Genomic DNA, 19078 nt, shown 5'->3' on the forward strand with positions numbered 1-19078 from the left:
TGACCATCTAGACAGAACTGCTGAATAATGTGGGTAGTTACGGGCACCCACCCATGCACGGATTTATTGTTTGTTCAGTGCAATTTGTGTGAGCCCATTAGGGATCTTGGAGTGAAGACACTTTGTTTTGATCCAGTTTTCTCCTTTATCTCTTACTGATTTCATCATGTTTTAGTGGATTTTCTCCTCTCTCAGGATCATTTTCTTTTAAAAATCCCCTGCTACCGCCCTTTGTTTAGGACCACATCTGGTCATGCCTTCCCTACCAAATTAATTTCCTAGTAGGCATTTGTTACTCCAGTTTTAATACTGAAAAGCAGAAGGGAAAGGATCATGTCTTTAGAAAATTTACATTTTAAAATAGGATAGAAGAAGGTGTTTGAAGAGGGAAGATTAAAAAAAAACTAAGAGAGAGGGGCAAATATTTTGCAGAGGAAAATAAATGTGTATATAATGAGCATATGCACACACACATACAGTACACAAATCATAAAAGTCCAGCTCAATGGAGTTTTATAAACACAGCCACATCTCCAACACCTGGATCTTGAGATAATTACTGGTGTGACTTTTGAAACTGTGTTAAACTATGTATGTTTATGAAGAATGTATTGTTTTATGTCTGGCTCTTCTGAACCTTTGTGAGATTTGTTAATATTACTGGATGAAGTTATAGTCCATTTTTTAAAGTTTCTGAATAGTATTTCACTGGACAGATACACCACATTTTATTTATCTATTCTATTGGTGATGGGCATTTTTGGATTATCTGCAGTTTTTAGATATTAGTAATGTAATAGGGAAGAACACATCTGACTCCATATTAGATCTGTTCCATTAGCTCTAACGCTGTGCTGGCTCCCGTGCTTAGTCATGCTGGTTCTGCGCCTTTTGTAAAGCAATGTTGCCTCCTGCCTGAAGTACAGGGTAGCCCGTTCTCAAGGCGCTGACCTTTAAGGGTATAACACTTTCCCATTCATATAAAGATGAAAAGTTGCAAAATAGAGAATAACACTTGTCTTGTTAGAGGTTTACAGAAACATCACGACCTGACCCAGGTGGACATCTGTAAGAACAAAGGTTTCTGACTTCAAGAGGTTTGCAACAACCAACCACAACCCCTCCCCTTTTTCGTATAAAAGGAGCCTGAATTCTGACTTGGGGAAGATGGTTCTCTGGGACATCAGTCTGCCATCTTCTCAGTCTGCCCACTTTCTGAATAAGGTCATTATTCCTTGCCCCAATGCATCATCTCCTGATTTATTGGCCTGTCATGTGGCAAGCAGAACAAGTTTGGACTTGGTAACAGTAATAGTCTGACTATGAATACTTTCTTAGGAAATACACTCATTTCTATTGGGCATTTATTTACTTGGAGTGGAATGCTTAGATCAAAAGTCACTTTTCAATTTTGAAAATATGTCCAACAAGTTTCAGCAGCACGTGAAAGTTCAAATTTCATTATCAGAAACAGGAGGTATTTTGTATCTTTTTACGTTAGCCACTCTGGCGGATGTGTATCAATAGCTCACCGTGTTTTGGTATCTCATTGTGAATTAATTTTTATTTCCCTTATGAGTAAAGTCTTTTGATTATTTTTTCTTAGCTTCATTAACCATTTGGGTTTTCACATTTATGAAGTATCTGTCATAGTAGTTAGCATTTTTTTCTCTATTCAGCTATCAGCTAAATAGCTCTAGTTAGCTCTGTTTCTCTATTGAAGCATTTGCATTTGTATTGGTTGGGAAGAAGTTTTTACACATTATGAATATGAGTCCTTTGCAGGATGTACGGTTGACCCTTAAACAATGAAGTCAGAGTATGACTTCATATTCAGCTCTCTGAATCTGGGTTTCTGCATCCACAGACTCAACCAACAGCTGATCGTGTATTATTGTAGTAGTATTTTGACTGAAAAAACTCTGTGTATAAGTGGACCTATACAGTTGTTCAAGGGTCACCTGTATATTCTGGTTCCACTGTGTGGCTTCTTTTATCTAAAATGACAAGCCATTAAAAAGTAGGCACAATATTTGAATAGGCATTTCTCTAAAGATGGCTCACAAATGGCCACTCGGCACATGAAAAATTACTCAAGATCAGTAATCATTAGGGAAATGGAAGTCAAAGCAAACATGAGGTACCACTTTAAACCCTGTTGGATGGCTAAGAAAAAGATCATGACCAATGTTGAGGATGCTGAGAAAATTGAGTAACCACACATACATTGCTGATGGTGTTTATAAGTGAAATCCTTTGGAAAACAATTTTACTGCTCCTCACAATATTAAGCATAGAGCTACCAAATGATTCAGCAGTTCCACTCCTAGGTATAAACCTAAGATGACTGAGAGCATATGCCCCACAAAAATTCATGAATGCTCACAGCAACATTATTCATAATGGTCAAAAGGTGGAAACAAGTCAAATGTCTATAAACTGAATGTGGCATAGCTGCACAGTGGAATTTTACTTGGCAATAAAAAAGAATAAAGTTCCTGGCACATGCTAAAACATGGGTGAATCTTGAAAACATTATGCTAATTGAAAGAAGCCAGTCAGTAAAGACCACGTTTGTAGGATTTCATTTATATGAAATGTGCAGAATGGGCAAGTTCAAAGAAACAGAATCTAGATTAGTGGTTGTCAGGCAGCTAGGCATGAAAGCAACTGAAGTGACTTGTAATGAATGTGGTTTGGGTGATGAAATGCTCTAAAATTATATAGTTGTGTGGTTTTTGTAACTCTATGAATAAACTAAAAAGCTCTGAGTTGTAAACTTTTGAGAGATAGATGTTATGATATGTGTATTATATTTTATTAAGCCGGTTTTAAAAAAATACAACTGGAAACAACCTAAACACATCAGTGGGAGAATTAATAATGATCATGATATAACTACACAGTGGACTGTTTAAACAGTGAATAAGCTTGAGTTGTGTATACTAAAAGCAATGGATTTTAAAATAAACATGTTGAGTGGGTAAAAAAAAATAAAACATATGGGAGTGATAAACACTAAATACAGGCTAGTGATTACAATTTTAGTATTTCAAGAAAGAGATTGAGGCATGGTACACAGGAATCTTCACCTGTGTTAGAAATGTTTTTAATTCTTAAAATTATTGTGGCTATAGAGGATTTCATTGCATTTCTTTTATGGCTCTTATATTAGATATTTTATAATTGAAAAAAAGTGATACAAGAGGACAGAAGACTTAATGGTAAGAATTAGGATCAATTATATTCAGGGTTATATGTAAAATTATGTTCTTTTTAATTCATTAAGTAGAGCAATTTTCTTCTCATAAATAATAAAGGTCAATTAACTTTGAGAGCAGAAAATATCTGTAGCTTTGTGAACATGAGCATTAAAGTTGAAGCTAGCACCTTGCCTGATACTCTGAAATGTGTCCAGTGGTCTCAGATTTTTACTGCTGGCACATCAGCCAAGAAGTCATCAGGCATAAAATGGTGCCCCCCCTTTTCCAGATAATTGCCAGTGAAAATTCTGTGCTTGTTCTAGCTCAGTGATTCGCCACCCTAGCTGCAACTTAAAATCACCTGGGGAGGTTTTTAAATTGTGCCCTCTGTGCCTCACCTACAGATATTCTAATTTAATTATTTCTGGGTGGAGCCTAAGCATTGGCTGCTTCTGAAAGCTCTCCAGGTTATTCTAATGTGAGACCAGGTTTGAGAGACGTTACTCTAGACTTGGTGCTCCCTACTTACTTCCTGTGCTCTCTGACCACCTTTTCCAAATCCAATTTTTTCTCTCTCCTTGGGGATGTTTCATTGGTATTGATGGCCTTCTTAGATCTCCTCCGGCATGGACCTAGCTTCCTTTTCGCTCCTGCCTACATGGTTTCTTGATTCCAGCGTTCCCTGCAGCTCTGGGAGAGAAATGCTTTCCTCCATCTGGTTTCCCCAAGCTAATAACCCTCATGGCTCATAGCACTATCGGAGCAGATTTACACATTTGCTGATGAATTGCCATGTTGATAAGTAAAGAAAGAAATACTAAATAAGACTTTAAAATTGGTTTTGGCATGAAATCATGACTGGTGTTTTGCTGAAAGAATATGCAAAGATTAAGGAAGACGATACTCCTTGACTACCTCACAGCCCATCAGGAGTCCAGCTAACTGGACAATGTTTTTGATAACTCGCAGAAACTGAGACACATCCTCTCTTAGCTCAGTACTCACTGTACTGCTCTCCATTTGAAGTAGTCTTCGACATGGTTCTAAGCTTTCAGATGCGGTTTTCCAGTTCACTGGGTGGTTTCTTACTTCCTACTATGTCAACATTCCAAAGCCCCTTTCCCCCGTTCTTTTTTCTTTAGCCTTTTATTCTAGAGATTTTATTTGCATGTAGAGTATCAACTCTCAGACCAAGTTAATGACTGTTGAATCTTTGTCTCAAACCCTTCCCCTCTCCCAAATACCACACTCATGAGGTATGACAGGATGACATCAGGGATGTCCATGTTCTAATCAGAACCTTAAGATATGTTAACTGTTAGGGCATAAGGGACTTTGCAGGTGTGATTAAATTAAGGATCTTGAGATGAGGAGAGTATCCTGGGTTATTCAGTTGGGCCCATTGTCATCACAAGGGTTCTTAGTAAGAGGGACGCAGAAGGATCAGAGTGAGTGGGAGTAGTAGATGGAACAGAAGCAATAGGTAGAGTGACACAAAGCAGGGACCATGAGCCAGGGGATGCTCAAGATGACTTCTAGAAGCTGAAAACGTTACAGAAACAGATTCTCTTCTCAGAGTCTCCCAAAGGACCCAAGCATTGCCAAGACCTTGACTTTGCTCAGTGAGGATGATTTTGGATTTCCCACTTTCAGAAATACAAGGTAATAAATGTGGTATTTTAAAACACTAAGTCTGTGGTAATTTGTTATGCAGCAATAGGGAATTGATACAGTTCCTAATTCTGAAAAGAATTTCCATCTGGTTGAAAATTAATAGGTCTAAAATGAAATTTCTGCCTCTAAGACCAAATGGTATATTCACTCCTTTCTTAAGAAATCAAATAGCTCCCAAGTCTTACTGATTTCTTCATCATGCCACTTTCTTTCACTACCCTAACTCATGATCCGAGTTCAGGCACTAATCAACTTGTACAGGAATTATTGCTGCAGAGGATTTTCATCTGATCCCTTTCCACCAAGCTTTTTATTTTTACCTCAATTGTCAAGTACCTTTACATCAACCTGTTTTAGGTTCCACATTTCTCTTGTGCTCTAAAATTGTCCTTTATTATTATTATTATTATTTTTATTGAAGTATAGCCAGTTTATAATGCATCAACTTTCGGTGTACAGCATAATGCTTCAGTCATACATATACATACATATATTCATTTTCATATTTTTCATTATAGGTTACTACAAGGTATTGAATGTAGTTCCCGGTGCTATACAGAAGAAACTTGTTGTTTATCTGTTTTACATGTAGTAGTTAATATTTGCAAATCTTGAACTCCCAGTTTATCCCTTCCCACCCTCTTCTAAAATTTTCATAGCCTGCTCATCACTTAGCAAGTAAATTACAGATTCTTTAAGTATCTTTTCAAGAATCTCTTCATTTTCTAGTATATAGTTACACACTGTCCATTCTCCAAGAAGAAGAATTATTTCTCTTCTGTTTCAAGGCATATAACACTTTTTATATCATATCTGTGTTAAATAATACCATGCATTGCTGTTTTCAGTATAATTGTTAACATACATATTAATTTTAATATTCTGAAAATGGAAAAAGAGGATTCTGTCTTAGTCTTGGATTTTCTGAGCCTCACTTTACAGCTTGTTAAATGAAATAGTATTGAATAATATTGAGGAAAAGAATAATCTGTATCAATTACAAATTATGGCTATTTAATAAGTATTGACACAATTAATTCTTAATTTTTTTTGAGAGAAAACCAAGACAGTGGAGCTATCCAAAAGTAGGGAAAAGTTTTTAAATTATTCTTCAACAGTAAGAAATCATGCATAACTAAAGATAACTTAACATATGAAATTAAGCACACAAATTTTCAATACATATGGTAGTATGTTTTATTTATTAGTCTATTTAGAGATTTTATATGTATTATATATAGTATATCTAGTTATCTATCTGGCACTTTGCTAAGTATTATGGAATCAGGCAAAAAGAATAATTATGTACGCCAAAGGATCAGATAGTGTAGTAACAGGGATTTTTGATTTCAACACTTAAAGCCATCTAAAATAAAATGAGCTTTAATTAAAATGACCAATAGTATTTCCCCTCTGTTCTACTATGTATATATGCACACATACATAAACACATATATATTTTTCATAATGTGGCATATATGTATCATTCTCATCAGATCTAAGATGCACCTGATATTTTAGTGCTAAAGCTGAGATACTCTTTAAAAATGTTCAGTTTGATAGTTTGAATTCAAACTAAAGAAAGCCAAATAGGACATGAATAGCCACTAATACTCACAGAGTCACTGATTGATCTACATGTAACCACATCTTTCATACATGAATTCCTTATGTATTTCCACTACAAATTTATACAGTCCCTTCTTGAGCATTCAGAAAGGAGGAAATTTATCCTCTCTGATAACAGTTCAGAATATACTTAAAAATCCTGGACTTCCAGATAGTTCACTCTTAGAAGTTTGAACTCTTACCATTTAGAGTTAGAGACAATTCAAATCTGTGTCAGCACTTCTGAAAAGTTAGAAGCCTATCTAGTCCAAGCATTAAAAAAGAAAGCCTGATATGTATCTTTGCATATAATCTAAGCCCCGGCATGCAGGAAGGCCTGCTTAAGGAAAATTGATTATGTCCTCTCACTAATGAGGCCTGATAGCTAGTCTTTCTGTTCTTTATCCAGCTACAAGCTGAATATTTCATCCCTTCCCCTTATAAGAGACTTTTTAAAATAGCCCTTTCTTACTTGTAGAGATGGTATTCATAGTTGTATGCAGTTGGGATTATTGGAATAGTATGATCAAAATTCCCTACTGTATATATACAGTGGAATATTACTCAGCCATAAAAAAGAATTCAGTAATGTCATTTGTACCAACATGGATGGACCTAGAGATTATCATTCCAAGTGAAGTAAATCAGACATAGGAAGACAAATATCATATGATATCACTTATATGTGGAATCTAAAAAAATAATACAAATGAACTTACAAAACAGAAATAGACTCACAGACATAGAAAACAAGCTTATGGTTACCAACAGGGAAAGGGGGATGTAGGTAAATTAGGAGTTTGGGATTAGGAGACATAAACTACTGTATACAAAATAGATAAACAAGGCCCTACTCTTAGCACAGGGAACTATATTCAATACCTTGTAATAACCTCTAATGAAAAAGAATATGAAAAGGAATATATATATAATGTATGTATAACTGCATCAGTATGCTGTACACCAAAAACTAATACAACACTGTAAATCAGCTATATTTCAATTTAAAAAAAAAGATACAATGATATATTGTACAACATAGGGAATATAGCCAATATTTTATAACAACTATAAATGGAATATAACCTTTAGAAATTGCATATCACTGTGCTGTACACCGAAATTTTATAATATTACAAATCAACTTTATCTCAATAAAAATTCTTTTAAAAATTTGAAAAAAATTCCTGTTGTATAGCAGGATCACAGATTCTCTCATATTGTCATAAGTGTATTTTTATCTACATTATCATACTTTCTTTTTTTTTTTTTTTTTACTTGAAGTTCAGTCGATGACAATGTATCTCTATCTGGGATCTTGTGCTGTACACCATACATATATATATTCATTTTCATTTTATTTCAGCTAAACTCCTTTCCTCTGCATATTATATCCTCAGTGATCATAGAGTGATAGTGAAAGGATGAGTCTCCCACCAGCCAGATGAGTTCATGATCCCTGACAGTTAATAGAGACTTCAGAGCCATTTAATTGCCTTTACATCCATATCTTAAATATATTAAAAAAAAGACAATTAAGAAACATTTTAAAGAGGCAAAGTGTAATCAATCATATGTAACTGCTAAACTCAAAGCTAATGTATTTTGTTTGTTCAGAAGTTCCTGTAGTTTATTCCGTTCCAGAAGTCTCCTTCGTGTTTTTCTTATTACTTGTAATAAAGAGTCTGATTCCAGTTTGGACGTGTGATCGCAGACAGCTTTCAAGGCCCACCTCTCCCAGTTCCTGGGGTGTTCCCTCCCGTGGCATCAGTGACAAGTTCAAAATGCCGAACCCCATCCTAGAACCTTCCCCCCTCCCTGTGCCACTATTTTACATCACTCAGTTTTTACTTGGGAAACAAGAAAGTCTACTTTTCTCCTTCTCTATCTTTTTTTCCTATTTCTCCTTCTAAATCTTCAGTTTGTTAGTTTCTAAGAAACCAAAGCATTGCTTCCGATGTACTTGTGACTCATAAAGCTTAAGTGAAACAGCCCTTGTGAAAGCTTTGTTCAGGGTTTTCTTGAAGACTGTCGTTCCTAAAATGCAAACGGGATTGTCTGATAGGTTTAGGAGGCTAAGAGGTTGAGGAGAAGTTGGAGAAAGAGATAAATGTGAGAAAGATGGCTTTATTAAAATTAACTTTATCTTGTGGCAGAGACTTTGCTATTGAGCCAAGCTTGATTTGACTGATTCCCTCTGGAGATCAGAGTCCTTCGTTCTAAAACATCAAGAAAGTTGGCTTGCTGTGACGTCACGTCGGACGCTGCCTACGTATGTCTGAATCTTCATACGTGGTAAACAATAAATCTATATATGAGTATACATATATATGTATATGTATATGTATATACTGAAAAATACTATATACTTACTTTAAAAGTATGTTTGATTATTTTCAAGTATTTTATACAATAAAGTTGTAAAGTTGCCCAGTGGTTTCCATAAGACAAGGTAGCTTTATTTTTGAAAAGTTGTTTTTCAAGTTTTGCTATCTTCTTTAGATCAAAGGTAGGAAAAGAGGAGAGAAAATGATTTATTTCTAAGCCATCATTTAGATGCAAGTCTGAGAACTGTTGACTTTGGAAAATAAAGGAAGAAAGGGAATTGGCCTGTAGACAGTTCAAGGAAGAATTTGGTTAAATAGCCACCTGCCATGCTTCAGAGGGTTTTTGAACCTTAGACTGGGAATATAAGGAATAATTTTTATCAGTCTTGCTTTGGGATCCTCATTAACTTTTCTCTTCACTGTACTACACAAAGTACATTGTCATACCTATATTCTGGTTGTAGAAAAAATAATAATGTATCTTTAAGGGTTAGTAAAATGTTCAAACTCTCATTGCATGATCCAACTTCTAAGAATTGAGCTAAAGAATATAGTGAGAGAGAAAAAAGCATGTTAAATGAAAAAATATTTTTCATATGAATATATTTTTATTCAAATTAGTTGAAATTTAGAACATTATGATTCATGAAAACATAACAATAAAGAAATGAAGGCTTAAAAATTTCACATATGCTACTTAAAAACTGCATAAATATCTCCTTTTAAAGATAAAGACAGGAAGAAATATATACATAATAGAATTGTGAAGATGATAGTCTTTTAAGTTTTCTGTATAATATTTGCATAATTTAAAAGAAGTTCTTACATTACTGTAGTTACATGTGAAAATTACACCACTCATCTAAATCTGGTAACTGAGGAAGCTGTCTTAATGATTGAAAAGGTGTTCCCTGAAGGGCCCATCAGGAGGACACAATGGTGTAGGGTGTTTCTGAGGAGGATAATTTTTTCCGTTAGCCAAATATTCATGCGTGTCTGAATAGAGATGGAGTTAAGCATGTGATATAAAGTAGGTGAGTGAGAGCGTTTCCTTTGAGAAAACTAAATTATTGTTGAGTGGCAGTTGGTCTCTGTAAACTTAACCTGGGATTGCAGAATCCTAGGGAGTAACTGATGAGGTAAAGAAAGCTCCAGAACCCTGGGCAATCTTCCAACACCAACAGTCATCCAGAGTAAAGAAATATTAGAGGTTGTACATCCATGGTGTCTTAGAGATTTACAAGAGGACTGTGTTCGGCCAAATGCTTGAGCACCATGAACAAATAATCTAGAGGATCCCTGCCTTCAAAAGCCAGCTTCAGTGAAACACGTTTGAAAGGAGAAGCGTCTGCAAGCTGAGGTTATTAGAGAAGCTGCCTGCTGGTATGGAGGTGAGCTTTTGCATATCGTCTCTTGGACAGAGATTAGGCTGAATGAGACAAGCTTTCTATGAGAAGGAAGAGTGTACAGAAGACCCAAGTCACTTATTGGAGAAAGGCTGAGGTTATCATTTTCCTTCCGGGGGGATCGACTATGCCTAAGGAAACAGAACCCACAAATAACCAAATGGCTGCTCTGTCAGAGCCTCAAGTCCACCACAATTTTCATGCAGTAGCTGTGCCATGCATTGGCCGTCTACCTGAGCGATGGCTACTGCCTTTTTTGTTAGTTCCTTTCTCACCGGGGATGATCTGTAAAGTGGAGGATAGAATGAGATGTCATCTAACGCTTAGGAAGGGGGAAATGCAGCCCAGAAAGCTACTACCTGAAGTGAGACTCGAATTTCCCTTCAACTTATAAAAGACTGGACTGATGCAAACACATGTATCAATAGAAATTCTCCTTAGTGGGAGCCATTAGGATGAAAGCCAAAATTATGCATCATGGGAAATAAATTATAGATAAGTAGGTAGGTAGATTTGATTTTGTTCTGCTTTTAGATCATATCAAGATTGTGAGGCTGTTTTTTTCCAAGGGAAAATAATGTCTTGAGTGAGGGGGTCACTCTACTGGGGAAAGGGTTGTACTAGAGTAAGAAGAACAGGAGAAGACAGACAGTGGCCTGAGGAGTGAGTGAAGCTGTGGGAGCCAGGGGCGCTTGCTGGAAGCAGGAAAGACTGAGAGGTTAACTGTCAAGAGGCAAAAATAACTGCCAGGTGGGAGTTGAAAGTGTTGGGAGGGGGTAGAATGGAGTCCGAATAAGAGTTCCAGGGGCAATGGCTGCTCTTTTGAGGGAACCCTGCTATTTTCAACTTAGTCTGAAGCAATGTCTGGCCAGCAAGGCTCTGTGCTTCTGGTGAGTGTCCTAGCAGTGATGTCTGGGAGTAAAGAAGGTTAGAACAAAACAAGGAAACATTTTTCTTCCCTGCCAATAGCAGGCTTGCACCAAAGCTGGAGTCTGCGTGTGGGAGCCTTTAGCATGGTGTCTAATAGTTTGTAAATATTCACTATCTGTGTGTGTGTGTGTGTGTGTGTGTGTGTGTGTGTGTGTGTAAGTAAATATAAACTTTAATTTGTCCCCCATTTTTTCCTTCTCACCTAACCTGACTACAGGACTCCCATGCTGTCCTCTGCTGGAGGTAGCCTGGTCAAAAACACTGTAATTGCAGAAATGATTCTTCTTTTTATCTTCTGTGACACCTATGCCTTTCCCCTGCCCGACCATTAAAGGGAGTGACTGCCTCCAGATGTATTATATGCAGGTCCAAATGGTGAAGAGTGCATAGAGGAATTTGGGGCAGGATCTAATACACAAGAAGAGAGATCCCGGTGTCCTGAGGGGCAGTGCCCAGCCCCCTGCCTTCCGTGTGCCTGCACACCTTCAGCCCTCCGAGGGAGACCCGTGTGGAAAAGGATGACATCGAGCAAAGAGCATAGGTGTGGGAAGTCCCTCTCCCTACAGCACATCGCCGGCTGTTCTTAGCTCCCAAGTTTGAGAGCAGGAAGACTTGCTTCAGATGGCTGGCACTGCCGTCCCCAGCCCTGCCTCAGATGCACAGAAGAGTGTACAGAAGGAGAAAAGCACGACTCTCTTTCTGAAACCAGGTAAGGACTTGAGGATTAAGGGGATAATTTTGAACTGGGCTCGGCCAACTTGAAAACTCCAACAAGGACGCTACCACAGCTTGAGGGGCCAAGTAAAGGTCTCAGCTTGCTTTTCTCTGGTTTCCAGGGATATTGGAGTTTTTGTGTGAATTACTAAGGTTAATATTGTCTTACTTATAGAAGAAACATTTCCAAAACTTACCACGGTAATCTTGAACCTGAATTCTATTACTTCCTTTTTTAGGCATGAGTCCCATGAGTATAAAGGTGCCAATAAGAAGAATATATTTTAAAAATGAGCTATGGAGAGGAGGACTCTGGAATATTGGACAAAGGGAGTAAAGAAATCCATGGCTTATATGATGGCCGGGGGGTGTGGCTGTGATTTACAAGTGAGACATTGGGTAGGTAAATTCTTCAGATAAATCCAGGTGTCCTAAGAGATGCTGGGAGAAACACAGTGTGAAAATGTCACTCAGGAGTTAAGTGAGCTTTTCCAAGCCCCCATCACCTTACTCTCAAAACAGTTTTTCTGCAGAACAACTCCTGATCCATAGAATGGCTATGAGGTTTGGGGCAAGTCACTCTAGTTGCTGGTTAGGTTAAATGCTGAATAATTTTTTTTTCCCAAGAAAGAGCAGGTAGCAGAAGGTCAAACTTAAAAGGTCAAGTGAAACAGGAAAACTTCTACTTAAGGGGTGTGATCCGTGCTCTTACCCGCTTTTGCAGTTGCAGTACTCGGAGCTGAAGATCATTCATCTGAAACTGAACCAAAGCACTTCTCTTAGCTGTGTGTCAGCTGAGGTTTTCCCCCATTTGTTCTCTGGGTCCTGGCTTGAGATAGTGGTTCCTACCCTCATTACTCCAGGAGCACGAGGTGCATAAAGAAATAATAAGGGAAGAGGCATCAGTTTAACAGGGAACTAAAATAGTGATGTTTATATGCAAATGCCCAAGAATCACTGTCTTTCTAAAGGAGAGGTGGGAATAGTAGAGGCCACTAAGATGGCTCGTGATCAGAGCAGAAAGACCATTGAGAGGACCAAGCTGAGGGAAGGGAAAGGATGGGAGGCGGCAGTTCTAGGAGAGAGAAGGGGCACAGACACCTCTGGAGGAGAAACAGGCTTTTGTCTCAGGGCGGAGCAGAGCCATAACACAGACAGGGGTAGAGGGCAAAGGGTCACAACCTCCTGATGGAAGTACTGGGTCTAGTGTGCAGAACGGACCTGGGGGACTGCCCTCTGAGCAGATGTTGGTGGAAGAAAAGAAAGACTACTTCTGTCCAGTGACATTCCTGGGAATGAGAAAATGAAAGTAAAGACGAGTTCTCTCTCTGTCTTCAGATGATACATGCACAGGAAATTAAATGGTAGTGAATGAACACTAAGCCTGGAAGAGAAAGTTGTAGACAAGATGAGAGAAGCTGAGAGCTAAGCCAGCAGCGGAGGAGATGTCCATATTTGCCGGACAATTTGTGAGTCCTAAGTGGGAAATCTAAGCCCCCTAGAAATGTGATTTCAGCCCAGACCACAGCTCCTGCCGCTAATGAGAATGGCCATCCCAGGCAACCTTGAACCCCTCTTGAAAGGAAAAAAACAAAACAAAACAAAACAAAACAAAAACCAAAAAACCCCTCTCACTTATCTTTGGCCAGTTGCAGGGAGTCTTTGAGGATTCCTGGAGATTGATCACTTGGAAGTTTGCCACTTTATGCACTGTGTCCATATCTAGATCCTCAGAGTGATGGAGGTCTAGAGACCAGAATGTAGCTGGAACCCAAAAGGGTGGGAAAGGCAGCCTTGAGTCACAGATGCCTGAGCCCTCAGGCTTGCAAGGGCTTGAAGGATCCTGACTCGTGGAGCCCCACTGCAGTAGTCCTCAGGAGAAAGCCCTTGGCAGAACAAGAAGCAGACAGGGCTTGGATTTGATATTTCCAAGCTGTGTCTACGGTTGCCTGGAACCAGGAAGAAAGACATATTGCCTTCCTTGAGAAGGAAGCCATAATCTCTCCAAATGGGAGGAGTGAGGCCAAGCTCTCTCAGGGTCAGGAGGCCACAGGGTATCCCTGAGCCTGGTGAGGTCCAGAATTGGAGCTTGTGAACAGGACATCTCTGAGATAAGCAAATGTGCAGTTGGAATAAGGGAAAACTCATCCAACTCTAACAACAAAAATTTTCTGTTATTGGCTTCTGCAGGAACCAATTATTTTGTTCTATTTTTTATTTTTTTTATTGAAGTACAGTCAGTTTACATTGTGTTAATTTCTGGTGTACAGTGTAGTGATTCAGCTATACATATATATTCCTTTTTATATTCTTTTTCATTACAGTCCATTACAAGTTAGTGACTATAGTTCCCTGTGCTATATAGTAGGACCCTGTTATTTATTTTATATATAGTAGTTGGTATCTGCAAATACTCAACTCCCAGTTTGTCTCTCCACACTGCCCCTCTTTCCCCTCTGGTAATCATAAATTTGTTTTCTTTCTGTGGGTCTGTTTCTGTTTTGTAAATAAATTCATTTGTGTCATTTTTTTAAATTCCACATATAAATGATATACAGTATTTTTCTTTCTCTTTCTTACTTCACTTAGTATGGTAATGTCTAGGTCCATCCATGTTGCTATAAATGGCATTATTTTATTCTTTTTGATGGCTAAGTAGTATTCCAGTGTATAAATATACTGCAATTTCTATATCCAGTCATCTGTTGATGGACATTGAGATTGTCTCCATATCTTGGCTATTGTAAACAGTGCTTCTATGAACATTGGGCTGCATGTGTCTTTTCAAATTAGAGTTTCCTCTTGATATATGCCCAGGAGTAGGATTGCTGTGACCCAATTACTTTAAATGTTAGTGATGCCAGAGTAACCAGTTATAGATTGAGAAAGGATAAAATTTGTTAGAGTTATGCCAATTTTGTTAGAGTTAACCAACTTCCTCTAAAATGTGTTTTCTTGGTAACATGTTTTATCTTTGCAGATTTTGGAGACAGGGATGAGAATGGGAAACTTATCATCCAACAAATTATCTAACCTATAAGCTGCTCTCTTACCTCAGCCCAACTGAAGTCTATCTTGAAATCATAAAGGTTCAGAAGGGCAGAGCCATGGACCAGCGTCCAGGTCAAGAGGAAACAAAAGCTTTGGAATCAAACACACTTAAATAAGAATTCAAATTCAAATGTTTTTGCTTACTAATTATTAGATCTTGTGTGATTGTCTTGCTTCTCCAGACCTCAGTGTTTTCATTTGTAACTTGGGAATGATGATAGATACAAGCAACTGTTACAAAATGTATCCATATGTACCTGAAACCCGTGGTGCTATGAACTGCATATAGTGCATTTCCAAAATGGGAGTTACTGCTTTATTATCAACCCTAATGCACTTTTCTGAGAATTGTTTTCTGAAAATGGTGATTATATGTCACGGTTTTCTTTTATAATATGAATTTTGAGTGGCAAAAGGGGATGGTGAGCTCTCTGGGAGTTGTGTCAGGTGAAACCTAACTGAAGAATCTGGTAATGATGGACTTGGAAAATGGAGACTAAAGTCAGAAATCCTCTTTGTGTAAATGCAGAATCCTGTATTTCTGGAGGGTAGATAGAGACAGAAGAATTGGCAAGGAGTCAAACTTTAGTACCCTGTGAGGAATTTGTGATGTGGGTAAGTATCAGATGATGAACTCCCTGTCAATAGAGGTTCATGGATATCCCTGAACTGAGTAAGTGTTAGAAATTGATTTCTAAGCCTTTTACTTTATAGATGACATATAACAAATGTAATGTCAGGACACGCTGACAACTAGGTACACCATCCAGAGATCATTAACATTTTAATTTAGACATATATTTTGCAAATTATATAATCAGCCTGTGCATATTTTTATGATCTACTTCTAATTCACTGAGTGTAAGGGACAGTATTAAGGGAAATTAACCTTATGTGAATCATTTTAATTCCTTCATATTATATGGATGCATTTCATCCCTGAATGACTATATAGTTCCTTCTCTTACAACCACCCTGTAGAATAACACAGGCGTGGACCCTGCTTTCAAAAAAGCTTATATTCTATTGTGGAAGACTGACTATAGTATAAATTTAAAATATTATTTATTTGCTATCAAGTTAATGAAAATAAAACCAAAATGAGATAGCGGTGCATACCCAATCAAGTGGCTATAATCTGAACTACCAAGAGAGGGCAAAACTGTAGAGAAAAGGAAACCTCCATGCTGGTGCAACTGTAAAATGGCCCAGACACTTTGCAAAACATCTTGGCATTTTCTTAGTCAAACATGAGCTTATCATACAAACTAACCATCCCACTCCTAGAAAGCTGCACAGGAGAACTGAAAAAATATATCTATGCAAAGACTTGTATGCCAGTGTTCATAATATTATTCATTACAGCCCCAAAATACTGAATAGATACAATGTGGTGTAGCCATATTTTGAAAGACTGTTCAGCAATAAAAAGAAACAGACCACTGCTAGAAGCTATAACATAAGTTTAGAAGCTAAATGCAAGAAAAAACAAACAAAAACAAAGCAAAACAAAACAAAACAGAAAAACCCAAAACCAAACCAAAAAGAAAAACTGAGACGTTTACATAAACTCTCCGGAAAAAAAAAAAGTTACAGAAGTAGAAAGTTGCTTTCCTGGGGCCGGGGATGTGAGCTGGGATTGCTTGCAAATGGGCTCAATGGAAACTTATGGGGTTAATAACATGTTTTCAAATTAATTGATGGTTATGGCTGTCCAACTCTACAACTTGACTTAAAAAAACACTGAATTGTACCCTTACAATGGGTGAAGTTTCTGGTATATGTCAATAAAGCTGTTGAAACTCATTTAAGAAAGAAAAAATACTCAGGTAAATGCAATGAAGGAAATAAGTTCATTATTGTGATAAAGAACAAGGGCAAAGGTCAAGAGGAGAGTCAGACACAGCTCTCAGGAAAGGCTCCCTTACTGCAGAGGTGGCCTTTAAGCTGAGGCTGAGCTCTGGTTCAGAAGGAAAGCCTTATGTGGAACCAGACTGATAGCTTACTAACCACAGATTCTGGGGCATAATCCTTCCCTTGTATCTGTCAGCTATGTGATCCTGGGAAAGGTCCCTAGAATGTTATGTACCTCTGAAGAGGGAATGATAAGCATTATTACACAGACTAAAGCAATGTGCATTTTCTGGCAAAGGGAAAAAAGTGTTAGAGGTTATTAACCAATTATATATTGCCGGTCAGCTGGGATGTTTATGATGCTTCCATGAATATTTTTATAGTTAAATCTGCACATAGTCCTCCTGATTTTTTCCCTCAAGAAAAATTCATAGAGGTAAGACTATAGTTTTAAAAAATACATATTTTTAAGGTATTTGATACCTCTTGACAAATCAAGAAATGTTAAGTCACGTACCTAAGTATTTGGGGACTGGGAATAACATTAACACGCTTTGCAACAAAAATTCTGTTTTGATGCATAAGGAAAGGGCTTGAAGCTCATTCACCTTTTTATCCCCAAGACTGTCTACAGTAATGTTTTGCACACCGTTAAGCAGATGTTCATTGACTGAGTGACTGAATCATCCAGAGAAAAGGTTGCTTTAGCAATTAGGGGATTTCTTGGTGACCAATAGTGTATAGACAGTTTTGTGAAACCCTAAACAGTTTCTTCTTTGAAGATTTCATCCCTGAAGGATGAAGGTCAGACTCTGCAGATAAAATGTTGAGCTAGAAACTCTAGATGAGTGGTTATGCTGAAAGGATATTGTCTCCCTCAATTCTTGGATTCCTTGTGATTTTTTCCCTTTTTTTATTAATCACAAAGAGGGGGCCATCTTATGCTTTTGAGATAGTTTAGCAATAGGAAAGGAACAAAAAAGATGAATCAGTGATAAATAAAATAATAAAATCACCAGTTGAAAATGCATTGGAGCTTCTAATGTTTAGACCCAAATTTGGAGATCAGTGGATTCATTTTTATGTAGTTAGCAGGTCCTCATGGTGTCTACAGAATCACGTAGCCTGAAGCAGAATTATGAAGGCAGGAAACACATCTTTTGTGTTCCAGAGTATGCTTTTAGTTACCTTCTCTGTCACCGGTGGCCCCTTTGCTTCTCAGATGTGTGCTGACCTCCCACCCTCCTTTTTCCTAATATTTCCATCATATCTACTCTCAGACAAGCAATTGACATTATTTCTTTGGTATACTACTGAATACCTTGGACAGAAAGTTGATAGTGTGCATATATATGACTATTTATTGAACATAGGTACATATATACATATGAATTTGATTACTGAGAAGTATGTATAGTTATATATGCATTACATATTTTGTTATTTCTTACATACACATTAATGTAGAATATATATGAGATTATGTGTATCTGTACAACTCACTTGGTTCGTGTGTTTGCATGTGTGTTCATGTGTGCGTGCAGTTGAAGAAAGACATAAATGCAAAAAGATTTTCTTAGATTTCACTTTCCTATGAGCTTAATTGTTTGATGTTCAGAAATATTTCTATGGTGTTGAATGAAAGCTTCAAAATTCATTATAAATGATCAAATTACAGACAGTAATAATATTTTCATGTGATAATATGTAAGTTTACCTATCTTCACACTCTTTAAAATATTTCATAAAATTGAAAAATTGATTAATGAAATACACTTTTACATAGAGCAAGAGAACCAGTGTCAGTATTTCATATGAACCCAAGAGTGAGGAGACCCCTGTGCCCCTCTCCATAAGGAAACCTTCAGATGTGTCATCTGCCTGGAAGGTCAAACTGAACAAGTTTTTAAAAACCTTGATCTGATATATGCTTATAAATAAGAGGATGGCAGTCCTCAGCAGTCATAGCAATAACTTAATTTACTTAGGAGAGAGAAAGATAAGAGACAGGTAGAGAAAATTTCTGCCAAGCCTGGGAGACCTTGAGATGAAAGTGAAATGCTTGTTTATAACACAAAGGTCAGGTCCTTGGTACTTTTAAGAAGCCCTCTGTGATGGTCTCTTTTCATTTCTTGATGTCAAAATGAAATTGGATAAGTCTTGAATTTTCTCTCAGTTTTAATGGAATCAGAACCTCAAGCAGAAGGAGGCAAAAAGACCAAGAAATATGAAACTGAAGAGTTAGGCTCAAATAATGGTTTATGCAAAAATGACAAGTTAAATATCTTTGTCTTTATTTTTATTACCTATT

General features: G+C 37.4%; 1 long non-coding RNA gene across 6 annotated transcripts in view; it reads left to right on the forward strand.

Moving 5' to 3' along the window:
* The first annotated feature begins 305 nt into the window (after positions 1-305).
* Positions 306-19078, forward strand: part of LOC141577555 (uncharacterized) — a 90061-nt gene continuing 71288 nt past the window's right edge. For 2 of the 6 annotated variants that reach the window (XR_012506801.1, XR_012506800.1), the window contains exons 1-3: positions 5452-8780; positions 11366-11857; positions 12102-13331. This is a non-coding gene — a long non-coding RNA (uncharacterized LOC141577555). Of the gene's footprint in view, positions 4866-5451; positions 8781-11365; positions 11858-12101; positions 13332-19078 lie in introns of those variants that run through there. The other 4 variants (XR_012506798.1, XR_012506797.1, XR_012506796.1 and 1 more) reach the window with 4 other exon arrangements.

This window comes from Camelus bactrianus, chromosome 4 (genome assembly GCF_048773025.1).
Source record: "Camelus bactrianus isolate YW-2024 breed Bactrian camel chromosome 4, ASM4877302v1, whole genome shotgun sequence".
Classification (NCBI taxonomy): Eukaryota; Metazoa; Chordata; class Mammalia; order Artiodactyla; family Camelidae; genus Camelus; species Camelus bactrianus.